Source organism: Medicago sativa, chromosome 6, assembly GCF_051527215.1.
Source record: "Medicago sativa cultivar Bolivia chromosome 6, Bolivia_mono, whole genome shotgun sequence".
NCBI classification, from domain to species: domain Eukaryota; kingdom Viridiplantae; phylum Streptophyta; class Magnoliopsida; order Fabales; family Fabaceae; genus Medicago; species Medicago sativa.
The window spans coordinates 16,470,972-16,485,482 of record NC_140754.1 but is presented as its reverse complement, the minus strand read 5'-3'; positions in this window follow the sequence as shown (position 1 = coordinate 16,485,482).

The following is a 14,511-nucleotide window of genomic DNA, read 5'->3' as shown; positions in this document are numbered from 1 at the left end:
TTGTTTGGATACAACTATATAAAAGGGATTTTTTGTTACAAAATTAGTTCAATCTTTTAAATCGTATTTTCGCTCTCCTCTAAAAAAAATCTATTTTTTGAGAAGCTGCTCTTAACAGCTTCTCATTTGAAGCTGTTTTTAGATTTTGATTTTTTTTAAAAATCTGTAACAAACGGATGCAAAACTCTTAAAAGTGATTATTTGTTTAAAAAAAGTGATTTTTTTCTTAAAAAGGCTATAACAAACGGGCTCATAATCTCTAAATTATTTTATGTCAAAATCACTTTTATTTTCATCTGTAACAAACGGGGCCTATATTATACATAGTAAATCATTTTTTTATCATGATATTGATACAAAGTTTTTACCGTTGATTAACAATGACTAATTTTGTACCAAAAAATAAATACTAATCTTCGTCGAAGAATCAGTGGAGCACACAAATTGGGTTGTCCTCTTTCAACCAGATTTTTTTCATACGCATAAGACAATAGTGACTTTTCTTTCAAAAAAAAAAACAATAGTGACTTTGTACGACACACTTAAAGTATCCGTTTGTTAAAAGATATTTTATCATATTAAGGTTGGTCCACTTAGTCTATTTTATAAATGATTGGTCGGATTTTCTAAATAGTGGTCGATCATGTTACGTGTTCATCACTTAATTTATTACTTTTCTTTAAGCAAAAGATACAGATATTGGGGGCATTAAACCTGACCTGGGTACAACACGAACGAGAATACATCATGATATAATAGACCAAGTGGACAATCCCTAATATATCCTAACAACAATTCACTCATCACGGATAACCTAGCAAACCTGCGCACGACCGTAAAAGCAGGTTTCAAAGTTGTTATAAAAAAATTATTCACTTTTGGTCTCTATTTGTATTTTTAGGAACTATTTTGGAGGACTAAAAATATCTATTTTTTGTAAAAGGTTTTCAAAATTGAGACTATTTTTACAAACTTCAATATTTTGGGGACTAAAATTACTATTACAAAAAACTCGTGATTTTGTAAGGACTAAAAACGCATTTAACCTTTTTTTTAAAGAATCGCTCATCTAATTATTATTCTATTTTTTTTGTTAAATATGTCAACTTTTCGTTTTAATCCCTTTAAAAAAATTCTTCAACTTTTTATTCTTTTAAAGTTTATTATCTTCACTTTTAGTCCCTCTTTTAAAGTAAACTCATATGTAGAATTTATATTTGGTCCTTATAAATATATCAACTCTTTTTTTTAATCCCTCTAAAATTTTCCTTCAACTTTTAGTCCTTATAAAATTCTCAATCACTAATTTTAGTCCATATGTAAACTTTTGTATTTTTTAATAAAATTGTGCAGAAATACGTTAAATATTGTAGAAATCACTCCAAAAAACATAGATTTTTTTTAACAAAATATAAATTAAATATGAATAAATTTAAATTATTAAATAACTCGATGATGTTGGGTTTTTTTTATTAAGTAGAAAATTATTTAATTTATTGACGAAAAAAGAAAGTTATTTAGTTTAACTTTTTTTTGTATTTTTTTATATATATTATGTGTCATAACTCACTCGTGGTCGAATATGAACTAAGTTTATGATCAAGTTTAATTGGTTATGATTGAAATAAGAAATTGAGGTATTTTGATAAATGCAAATTAATAGAATTTGATTGAATTTTTTTTTTGATAAGGCAAGAGTCCATCTACATAAAAAAGGAATAGAAGACGGTCTAACAAAGTTAGAATATCTTGCTGGTTCCAATCTATGTCAGGTGCTCATATATATTATTAAAAAAAGGAAAAAATAAAAACAAAAAAGAACTGGGGGGACATAAACCTGACCCAGTCAATCCACACAAAGTGTAGGCCAACCCAAATGGATGATACAAAAAATAAAAACAACACCGGTGAATCGAACCAATCAGTCCAACATCAAATATTGATGAGGATTTTGAAACCTCCCCTAAGTTATACAGTTTCAAACTTCTTGAAGGTGAGAGATTCGACTGCCAACACAGATACAGAAGCCCACACCTACAACCCGCTATGCTGCGACAAAAAGCAAGCAACTCAAAACCAATTGAAAGCCAGATCGAGGGATGGTCAATCAACGAGTCTGAGTACCACGAGCACCGCCAACACGGTAACACCCGCACCCACCATTCGCAGCAACAACGGACAACAGGTACATAACCATTTCTAGCCCAAAAGACCTGTTACGAAACACAACCATGAACTTGGAGGAGCAAGAGCAATACAGCACTGTAAGCATGATAATCAAACCAGAGATGGATCTGAACAAAATCAAACCCACCTTTTCAGTCATGGTATATGAACCGACCGCCAACACGGACAGATTCACGGACCATCTGCCCCTGCAACAACAAAGCACAGCAAGCATCATAGCCCTTTCGAGCACAACAAACTCTTACTACAGTGAAGACATCTGAACCACGTCAGGACGGATCAAAGCAGCATAACAAGTCTTATGATTCAACAAAAGCATGGTGTGTCCCCTGAAGGCAGCCATGCTGACGAGAAACCGTCTTTGAGACCGAACCACCGAGAATCCCTTTTAGAAAGATCTGCGGACCACCAAACATGAACCATGAGAAGCCACCGCCGTGAAAGGAAGCGGAGCTGTTGAGAACAGACCCTCTTACGGGTTGTACGGACAAAACGGAACCAATCAAAACCTCCGAGATCCGGCAGCGAGAAAAGCTAACGGCGGAAGTTTTGTGTAGAGCAACGGTGATGCGGAGAATCTGTTCGATTTGGATTGACAGAATCTCATCGCATCACCATCATAAAGGTCACATGGTGGAAGATGGATTTGGATTGGGAGGGGAGAAAGCTGTACCTTGATTGAATTAGATAATGAATTTTGTCAAAACTTGTCCAACTAAAGAGGATTCACTCTTAAACCTTGTGATGGTGTCTTTACCAGTTCAATGATTGGTCAAGTTTTCTAAATATTAGTTAATCATGTTACATATTCATCACTTAATTTATACTTTTTTTTAAGCAAGAGGAAAATTATATTAAATAAAAAAAAGATACAGAGACTAGGGGTCATTAGATATGACTAAGGTATAACCCAAACGAAAATACATCATGATAAAATAGACCAAGTGGACGAGTCATGATCTATCATAACAAAAATTCACTTATCACAGACGTAACTCAGGGAATCCGTGTACGACCGCAAACCATGTTACAAAGAATACGAAGAGTAAACATCTGCAAAGAACAATTAGGGTTTAAGAATGGTGAATGGATTGACCGCCAACACGGTAGCAAAAACAAAGTGCCAACAACTTTCAGAACAAAACAACTAGCATAAAATCTCTTTCGCACATTAACATTTTGTGAACATTCATAAAGTTGCACAGATAACCAACCGGTACCAAAGTGAAGGCAGACATATCGCCTTGATAGTTGCATATCTCAACAAATCTAGAATATCAAATAATTAAATAGACCAGACCACCAAACACAACAAGTTTCAATGATGTGTAAAAACTCATATCGAGGGATAAGTCCAATATGTTAGTAATCAGAAGCTTTCGTGTTAATAGAACCATACCCTTTTGGGTTTTTGAAACTAAACCACATCAAAAAGAGGCCATAAATCTTCGGCCACTAAATGTTTTATCAAGAACATAAGCATAAAAACACATACTAAATAGTCGGAGACCCACAAAAACAAACAACACACCAGTGACAAAACCAACCACACACGAACACCACCGACGACCCATCCAGAATGAAACAAAACACCAGTGGCCACCAAACCAACACGGGTGACAATACTACCACCACATCGCCTCAGCAATGGCTCTATCCACCAACAACCATCAATCTTCTGCACGTACACCAACCTCAGTTGGAACTAACCTCGTAAACAATGGAGAAGATCGAACTAAGGCACGATGGGCACCAACCTGAAGGAGACAACCTCCAAAACACACTGCGCAAAAGCATAGGAACCAAAGAAAATCAAATCACGGCACCGAAAGACTATAAAAGGGGGTGGGTGAGAAGGAATGCTCTCATCTCACCACCGTTAGAAACTATTAGTATTTACGTAAAAAAGAAAAAAAAAGTTAGTGTTATTATTATGAACTACGTTTTCGTCCCTATAAAAATAAAATAATTTATTTTTAGTCCATATAAAAAAAAGGATCCCACATCAATCAAAAAATTCACATTTTAGTTCCTAAAAAATTATCTTGCAAAATGTTTTAGTTTATATTGTTTAGACAACTTGTATTTTTCAAAACTTTTCTACATGAATATTTAGAACCTTATACAATTTTTTTTTTTAAAAAAAAGAGATAGAAATTTGATTTATAGATTCAGATTCAAGTTACTTTTATATGGTGTTTTTGCCATTTAAAAAAAATTGGTCCATATTCAATTCATATTAGGTTAAGAAAATCTAAAATTTTGTGGAGGAAATTTTTATAATGTTCAAAACATGTATGCGAAAAAAAGAATTCAAAATTTTAAAAGTTAATATATTTCAAGAATGTTTAACACATGTTTGTTGTTTAAGTTCCACTATTCAATTACAAACTAATTGTCATCCAAACGTTTAATTTGTGGAACCTAATTTATGACAGAAACACTCAAGTTTTTTTTTATTCATAAAAACAATCAATTTTTCAATAATAGTTTGATCAATACGTCAAGAGAGAATAACAACAGTTAAATTTCATCTTAAATCCTATGTTGAGATTTTTTCATTGTCCACATGCGTTCGAAATAAATGGGAAATAAAGGGGACTAATTAGTCTCAATGTGGGTTAGCATTAATCAAAGAATCCATATGAATTATGCAATTGAATTGAAATTTAGAATTGGTTTTAGTCAAATTGGTTATTGCGTTTTACATTTTCATTGACATCGTGCTTTTTTTTTTTGCCAAATTGGTTTTAGTCCCTACACGAGTGGTATTCGATTTCTTTGAACTTTTTATAGATATGAAGATCATTTTGTTCTCTATGAAAAATAAGAAAGACGAAAAGAATCAGAAACATGACTCACATGCCTTTCGTACGAAAACATTTATGAACTCTTTAATTATGGCTATTTGTATCATCACATCATATTTTTATTATATGCTCTAACACACCAAAAGTTATGTTGAATTTTGATACTTAACCTTCCAACTATTATTTGACCTGGCCTTTTCTTTTTTGTGTTTACAATCTTGTTTGTAGGAGAATGGATCCTGGTAATCAGGCATGACACCAAAACCTGTATATGCGGGTATCCGTCTAAACCCGCTCCAATTGGACGGGGTTTCCCGCTTTAACTATGTTCGGATATGAGTTTGAGTTTTTCCCGATTTAAAAACATGGCAACAAGACAGGTTACAGGGACATAGGTACCCAGCCCAGACCGTTACCCGAATCCGTCCCTGAATGTTGAAAATTACTTTATCACTCTTTTTATATAAATAAAAACGCAAATCCTAAATCATTTCACTCAGTCAATAAGAATGTTAGTACGTGTTTGCATTCACCCGAGTTCTCTTTCTTCTTCCACGTCTCATACCCTCAATCTCTCTCTTCTACATTACAACATTGCCCTATGGGCTGGAAAAATTTCTTTCTGTATTTTAAAAAAATGATTCGCTTAGGATACGGGGATACCCGAATCTGCCGGAGATGGAGACAAAATTCAATTTCTCATCCCTGTTGGGTATGAGTAGGCTAGAAAGTAAGTATATGATAATCTGGGACGGGGATGAGAAAGGTAAAACCCGTCCCCACCTCGCCCTATTAAGTTGTATCTCATTTTCTGACCTAAATAACATTATTTTTTACAATACAAAAAAAATGAAATTCTTTTTTGTTTTTAGTTGTGTTAAAACATTGGTTGAATGTTTATTCTATGTTGAACGTAGGTTTTGGATGTAATTATTATTTTTTTGGTATGATGTTTGTAATTTGTATTTCTATTTCAAAATTCCAGTTATTGTTTGTTTTTGTATTTAGCATATAATTTATCCTTTGCTTTATATATGAACTATTTTCTCTTTTTACATTTGTATGTGCAAATCAATATTTATCACCGTGTTTTTAATTCAGCGTGGACAATAGCTGATATACCATGGTTTCATTTTTATATCCGTTGTTTTGCCAAACTATTGGTTTAGATTTTCGAATCGTTATTTTTGTTTGGAGTTCTTACCTTTTTTTTTTTATCAATGGTGTTTTGCTTGTATAAGGCTTTAGATTTCTGTGAACTAATCTCTTCATTTTTAGAGATACATTTTGACTTAGAGTATGTTTTCTGGGGCTGAAAATGCATTGTGTAAACAATTTTTACTTTTTTTGTACTTCGTTTTGTTTGCAACTCTAACTTAAACCAGAGTTCATCTGCTTAATAGATATCACCTTTATGCTTACTTTTGAACTACATGTATTATGAAACATACATAGAAATTATGAAACATACAATGAACTTAGTGAATACGTCATTTGTTTTTTTTTTTTTTTGACTTGGAAGACTCCTTGGATATTGTGACAAATATTTTATGACTTTTGGTGACTTTAATGTGTTTGTTTGTTGTTGTGGTTTTTGTATTTTTGCAGCTATTACTGAGTAATGGTATTTATTCTAAATTGATGATGACAATAAATAATCAAATTATGACATGATATCTACGGCGGTGTAGAGTTAGTTTGTTATTGTCGTTTTCAACTTTAATTAAAAATAAAAAATTAATTTTCTCTTTGTAATCAAACTAACGTGTTGTATGCAGGGTGTTCCAGCAAATTGATGAATTATAGATGAGGGTTGATGTTTATTTGTGGGGTAAAATTCAGGTATTAAGTGAAGTGTTGATTTTGCATTGAACAACTTGTTGTAATGGTCTTAGTTTTCGTTCTACTATCGTTAATGTTTGGTAGTTGCTTGGATTGTGACAACGATTGCAACATAAATAAATCTAATCATGACATAACATATACTGATGTGTATAATTAGTTTGTTATGTTTGTGTTAGGCTTCGATTTAAAATTAACTTCATTCATCCAGTTTAATAAATTTAAGAGTGATTAGTCACTTCTTTGTCGGAATTTTTGTTCTTCGGTCAGTTTCAGTTACAGACAAAATTAAATTTTGAAAACTGGACCCGCCCATCAGAACCCATTTGAATCTGTTTTTAACAACCTTCCAAACCGTAAACCGATCCTACACACCCGATAATAGGATTTTGCGTACGGGTTCAACGATTCATGGTCGGTTCATGCAAAACTGCTCACCCCTAATAACCACACGGTTACGGGGCTGACGCAAATATCATATTTATCCAATTAGACGAGAATGAGTATCATACTATCCATACTCATGGATACCCATGGACATCTCTACTTCAGACATATACTTTTTTAGCGTTGTGATATGTTACGTGAGCGATGAAGTATTTATTTATATATTCATTTTTTTAAGGAATTTATATATTCAATTATTGTGTTGGTAATTATACCATATCCAATATGACAATATATTTTAGTTTAACATTTTATATATTTACCAATATTATAGACACGTTTATGTTTATGTGTTAATATGTTGTAATGTGTTAATATGTTGTATTGTTAATCAGTTATAAAAGGAATCATAAAATCAATCAAAAAATAGTCTTACGAAGGTTGTGGAAGTGCATAATGAACTCCCGAATCCACAACCCAGAAATGATACGACCGTTCCAGAAAGGTGAACGTCATTCCAAAGTAGTTCGCAACAGACGTCCCATGATCCATAACACACATATTCCCGAGGCATAGCTCAGTTATTTGCGCGTTAAGGACATCTTCGTACCATCCTACGGCAAGAGGACACCGTCCTTGTGGCACAGGAACGATGACTATAAGTACCTCAACAGGAGAGAATGGAAAAGCTTGTAAATTAAATACATTCTGAATTTGCTGCGAATCAAATTGTTCCATTGCGAAATTTGTTGTGTTAATTGGATTCATTGTAACCTAAAAAAAAAAATTAGGTCTTCATTGTTCATACTCACTTCAAATCAAAAAATTCTTACTAAATCCCTTCTTCAGCGGATAAATTACTGTCGGATGTGGGTCGGTTGACGGTTTACAAAACTGGAAAGTTTATAAGATGAACTACTTTTTGGGCTGATATGATATGAGACAGTTCCTTCATTGCAACGTCGGAGAGATGATCGTATGATGGGGAATGGATAGAAAACAATTGTTGAAGACGATCGTACGAATGGATAGAAAACAAGTTGAATAATAACTTTTCAAAAAGCAATTTTCATGAAGCTCTTGTGGTTATGTATATATAATAGGGTCCGTTTAGCTTGGACCCATTCTATGTTTTGATCTATTTTGCACCAATTATATGACCTGTTATCGGAGGTTTTCACCGGTCATTTCTATTTATTTTAATGAAAGGCATTTGTCAAAAACCAGCAAAAACAAATACAAAATAAATATGTTTGATTGTAACATAATTTATATCACCGCGTAGAATTGATTTATTGTTGCGATGTTGAAATTCAATTCGAATTAATTTTGCTTTTGTAATTAAATTAATGTAATTGATCATATAATGTTAATGAATGATATTTATCTTTACTTAACGACAACAAATATAGCATAAATAAACCTGATTATGACATAATTTGTACTTCCGTGTAGAATTAATTTGTTATTGTCGTGTTCAACTTTAAAGTAAAAATTAATTTCGTCTTTGTAATCAAACTAAAGTCATCTGTAAGTGTTATAAACTGTGCAACGCATTGCGACTTATCATTTTATGAGACTATTGTTAACGAAAGACATTTGTTGAAAATCAACAAAAACAAATACGAAATAAATATGTTTGATTGTAACATAATTTATATCACCGCGTAGAATTGATTTGTTGTTGCGATGTTGAAATTCAATCCGAATTAATTTTGCTTTTGTAATAAAATTAATGTAATTGATCATATAATGTTAATGAATGGTATTTATCTTTACTTAACGACAACAAATATAGCATAAATAAACCTGATTATGACATAATTTGTACTTCCGTGTAGAATTAATTTGTTATTGTCGTGTTCAACTTTAAAGTAAAAATTAATTTCGTCTTTGTAATCAAACTAAAGTCATCTGTAAGTGTTTTGAACCGTGCAACGCATTGCGACTTATCATTTTATGAGACTACTGTTAATGAAAGACATTTGTCGAAAATCAACAAAAACAAATACGAAATAAATATGTTTGATTGTAACATAATTTATATCACCGCATAGAATTGATTTGTTGTCGCGATGTTGAAATTCAATCCGAATTAATTTTGCTTTTGTAATAAAATTAATGTAATTGATCATATAATGTTATTGAATGATATTTATCTTTACTTAACGACAACAAATATAACATAAATAAATCTGATTATGACATAATTTGTACTTCCGTGTAGAATTAATTTGTTATTGTCGTGTTCAACTTTAAAGGAAAAATTAATTTCGTCTTTGTAATTAAACTAAAGTCATCTGTAAGTGTTTTGAACCGTGCAACGCACGGGATTGACATACTAGTTAATAACATAACCTAGAAGCTTAAAAAAACTAAGACTATACAAAAGACAAAATTATCAAAAGGCATGACTCCTACATAACGGCGTGCAGAACGTGGAGTGTACTGTGCAGGGGAGTTATTGATGGTTAATAGAGTAGACATAAGTAGAGTATGTAAGTAAGATAAGGGACATATGATGCTTTTATTTTTTGATATAAAAGAATGTCAAAAGAGAAAGAAAAGAAAAGAAAAATAAAGAAAAAAACAAGGTTGAATTGACATAGTACATTAGTATCCTTATCATTTCAACCTATGTTGACTTTAATAATAAGCTATAGCTATTGGATTTGGACCACATGCAGTGGTTGACCACCTCTCTCCTCACATGAGCAATTATCGAGTTTATACAATGCCAAAAGTGTATACATAATTTAATTTAACTTCTTATGAATTTTATTACTCATAATAATAGTGAATATTGAATAAATTATACGATAAAATGTAAAATAATAGTGCAATGCTTATAAACAATGAAACAATATTTCATAAAAATTGATAGATATCTGGCAAGTGTACCAAAAACTATCGAAGTAGTAATAAATATCGATCCACAAGGACTGTGTTAGTTTCAATTATAACCAGTACGTTATACGTTAGGATGTGTAAAATTTATATTTGGTTGCCCTAGGCAGAAAAAGTTTGTTTTAATCAGAGTTGATTAAAGTTGAAAGAGTTTGAAAGAAAATTATGTCAAGATGAATGGTTAAGCCGGTGAATCCACTATTGCTTTATATGAAAAAGTCTACCTCTCTCTACTCTCAATTACTACTCAGTTTTTACGATAAATTAACTAAGTGACTTTGATCAATCTCTCGCATCAAAGCCCTTTCCTAAGTTATAACCCTATTAATCTCTTAACGTGATTGAATAACCGCAGAAGCAATATTGGAACGTTAATTCATGTATCATAACCCTCAATTTCCTATCTCTAGGTTCCTAGTGTTGAGTTAAACAAAATTACTATTTCAGGATTAAAAGCTAGGGCTAGTAGTCATTCAATTCCTAAGATCAATTCATGTGATTGCAAGAAGCTAGGGCTAGTAGTCATACAAAACAATAATCATGAAAAGCAATAAACACAAGTAATTCTGAATAAAAACTGAATAGCATTGAATATAGAGAGAGTTCAACTACAAAATCATATATTACAAAAGTTTCATCATGGCTTAACCAAACTAAAGGTTTAGCTACTCATAGCTAAACAATCATAAGAAATAACAAGAGAAAACATACATAAATCTAACCAACAGAGTGTTGGTATGAGATTCAGGGCTCGTTCCTTGGTCTCCTGTCGTCCTTGATGCTCAAAATCGTAATAATAATCAGTACCCAAAACCCTTGCTAGCAGCTGGATATTTATAGAAAGAAAATTAGGGTTTCAGAAAAGCCCATCATCGTGCCACGTTACGGGCTGGTCGTGGCACGATGCTTCATTAATCCTACGTGGCAGCAGACAAAATCAACCATCGTGGCACGTTGCATGTTTCTTCGTGCCACGAAAATTCCAGTGCTGAATCCTTTGTCCCACGCTTCCTTCAACGTGCCACGAACGTCACCAACGTGGCACGATGCTTCATTCTTGGGCAATTTTCCTTGGTTTCTTGAAGTTTCTTCTCTTGAGCACTTGTTCCTGTTTTAGCTTGATTACACCATGAAATCATTGCAGTTGACTCTCTAAATGCTATAATAAAGACCTAAATATGACTAAATAACTAGTGTTGATGCACTGTCATCACAACCCCAAACTTAAACCATTCCTTGTCCTCAAGGAATCAATTTGCAAATGGAAAAATCGCAGTGAGATAACAACTTACCAACCAATGATATGCTTAAAAAGTTCACTCCTTTCCGGTGTAGTGATGTACCGGATGCCTAGCTCATACCTCCAAATCCACAACTCCACGCAATTGTTTGAATAGGGTCACAATCATCATGCAGGTCTGTTGTATTACCATAAGCTTGAAAAATTTCTAAACTGTCAATCAAAGTCAGAGTCAAGTACACACTGTCAAGGTCTTTCAGGGTTATAACGGGGCTTAGGTGAAAGGTGGATATATTTAGGAAGTAGTGTTATAAAACAATGAAGTTAAGCTCATACTACTTGGATATCTTTGGTAACATCACAAAAAACCAATCCTTCCTTTCAAATTTAACACAAAGAGTACTAGAGAACTTATTATTTTTTTCTGAGACATATAAACATTGTTGGTCTCATACACAAGATTCTTTTCTTTTCATTCATCATTTTTTTTCCGCACCATTTCAAGTGCTTTTTGCTTTATTTTCAAGAGATAACATATAAAATTGAATCATTTCTCTTCTCTTAGTTCTCTAGTACCCCCACCCCAAACTTAGTAAGTTGCTAATTCCAAAAGCAATCCCAAACTTGAACATTTACATGACCTAAAGAGCTTACTTCAACAAATAAGTGGGACCTTCATTCCTAGGGCCTTCTAGGTTTGTAACATGTCTCGTCACCGAACAAAAATGATCTATACCTAATGGCTCAAATTGGCTTTACAAAGGATAAATAATGCATAAATCAAGGTAGGCTCAAAAAGGCTCAAGGTACCAAGCACTTTGCCTTAGTGTGTACAAAACAAGACCAATTAACAAATAGAGAAATATCGCAAGTTCTAGAAACAGCAGTTGCATGGAACATTCATATATGTAAAATTGGAAAAATAAAAATTTGGCTATGGACCTTACAAGTTTAGATATCTGGGAGTTATGGCTACCTATTTCCTTTGCCGAACACTTCCCTCTGAAACAATTAGGCATCATCCTCCTTGAACTCTTTGGCATATCATTGGTATAGCACTGTTATGAGACTGATAAATTTCCACAAACAAACAGATTCGTTAATAATAAACAAAGGAAAGCATTACAAACGGGGGGAAATTAAAGTTAAACAAAGTGCAAACCAACAAAATGTTCCAACGGAATGAAAATTACATCAAAATAAACGAAACAAAGATAGAAAGCTGAAAAATAAAATTGGACTCAAGTCCATCACTGCTCATCGTCATCAGTGGCCTCTGGATCACCCTGCAAACCAGCATAAAACTCATTTACGCTCTGATCACTAGCTGCCTTCCCATGAGCAAAATCGGATTTAAGACGACCCTCTCTCTCACCAGCACGTCTCCTCTGCTCCATAATATAGTCCTCCATGTTGGCTTCAGTGCCAAAACGGTCAAAAGCATTGCTCTGCAGCGACCTCTGACGGTGCTGGTCAGCAGCAAGAGAAAGCTCTGCTCCAAAGTAAGGACCGTCCACATACAGCTGTGATGATGTATCCTGAGCCCAGCAAGCCATACCTCCTAAGTAGTCCAGCATCATCGGGTGTAGTGGTGGGTATTGAGGTGCATCCTCCTGCATGGGTTGTGCCTGAGATGATCCTCCACGCTCTCTCTGAACCGGTGGTCCCTCATGACCCTTCTTCTTCTCAAACTTCACCATAGCGGTATCATCAATGTCTCCCTTTGACTTTAGCATGATGTCCCCAAGTTCTTCCGGGACACCTTCTTCCTTACACAAGGCATTAATTAAACATACATGTCCCAAATGCACCGAAGTCCCGCAATCTGCCATCTGCTGGATACTCCGGTGGATCAATCGCCCAACATTGATCCCATAGCCGAAGATTATGGCCTCCAAAATGTACAGCCGCTCCATAGGTAACTCGAATGTAGCAGAAACACTCTCCACGGTGGAATGAATGAAGGAAGCCCAAGCCTTGTATTGTGGCTTAAGATCCACAACATCCATTCTAGTGGGAAGTCCAGTTGCCCTAGACCTCACATAATCAGTCCCTGCTTCACCAATTTCTTGCAATATCTGCTGAAGCACATCATCAGAAGGAAAATTGTTTGTGCTCCTCTGCCTCCTAAACTCCACATGACACTCCCTTGGTGGCCTTAGCCCTAGAAATGCATTGATGGCTCTAGGGCTATAATCAACCTGCTTCCCACGAACAAAAGCCATATGATCTTCATTTCCAAAAGCATTAGCAAAAAATTCGAGAGCGATGGTACGATTGCTCTCTTTGGTCACCATGTTGTTAAGCTTCTACCACCCAAGAGTTCTTATGGTTGTTTCAAATTGGGGGTATCTCTGGAGATTGATGAAATCAAACCTACGTTCGCCAGTAAACTTGAAACTCTTAATCTTTTCAAAACGCTCAGAATGTACGTCATCCTCAAATTTCTCATATGTGGGTTCCGGTGTGGGTTGGGTTGATCTGGTGTTGCGGGTTGATCTAGAACGTTTGTTGGATGCTGAGGCCATTTGTGGAGTTAGATTAGATGATTTGGATGTGTTGGGATAGAGGAAGATGAAGATTTGGGGTTAGGGGTGGGGGTTAATGAGAAAAGGGTTTAGTTGAATTTGAAGTTAAAGATTAATGGGTTGGTTATTGTGTGGGTTAGGTTGTTTGTAGGGGTGATGGAGATGATAAATTTGAGGTTAAAGGACGAATTTTTGAGGTTGAAGATGAGTGAGACGAAAATTTGGCAGAGTTTTGGTAGGGGAAATGGAAATGATGAGAAGTTTGTGAACTAGGTATATATATAATAAGGACCATCGTGCCACGTTACAAGGAGATCGTGCCACGAAGCTATTTGTAACGGTCTAAAAAATTTAAAACTTCCCACTCACGTGCCACGATGCAGAAAAGCGTGGCACGATCATCGTTCTGGGTAGCGTCGTGCCACGATCATAGAGCCTTCGTGCCACGTTCTTAGTTCTTCCAGCAAACGTGCCACGTTCTGAGAGTGTTCGTGCCACGAAATTTCCGGTGGCGAACAATGTTGGAGCAACTCTCAAAACGTGCCACGATGAAGAACCATCGTGCCACGATGATCTAGGTTTTCACAAAAAAATTCTTTTCAACTTTCTA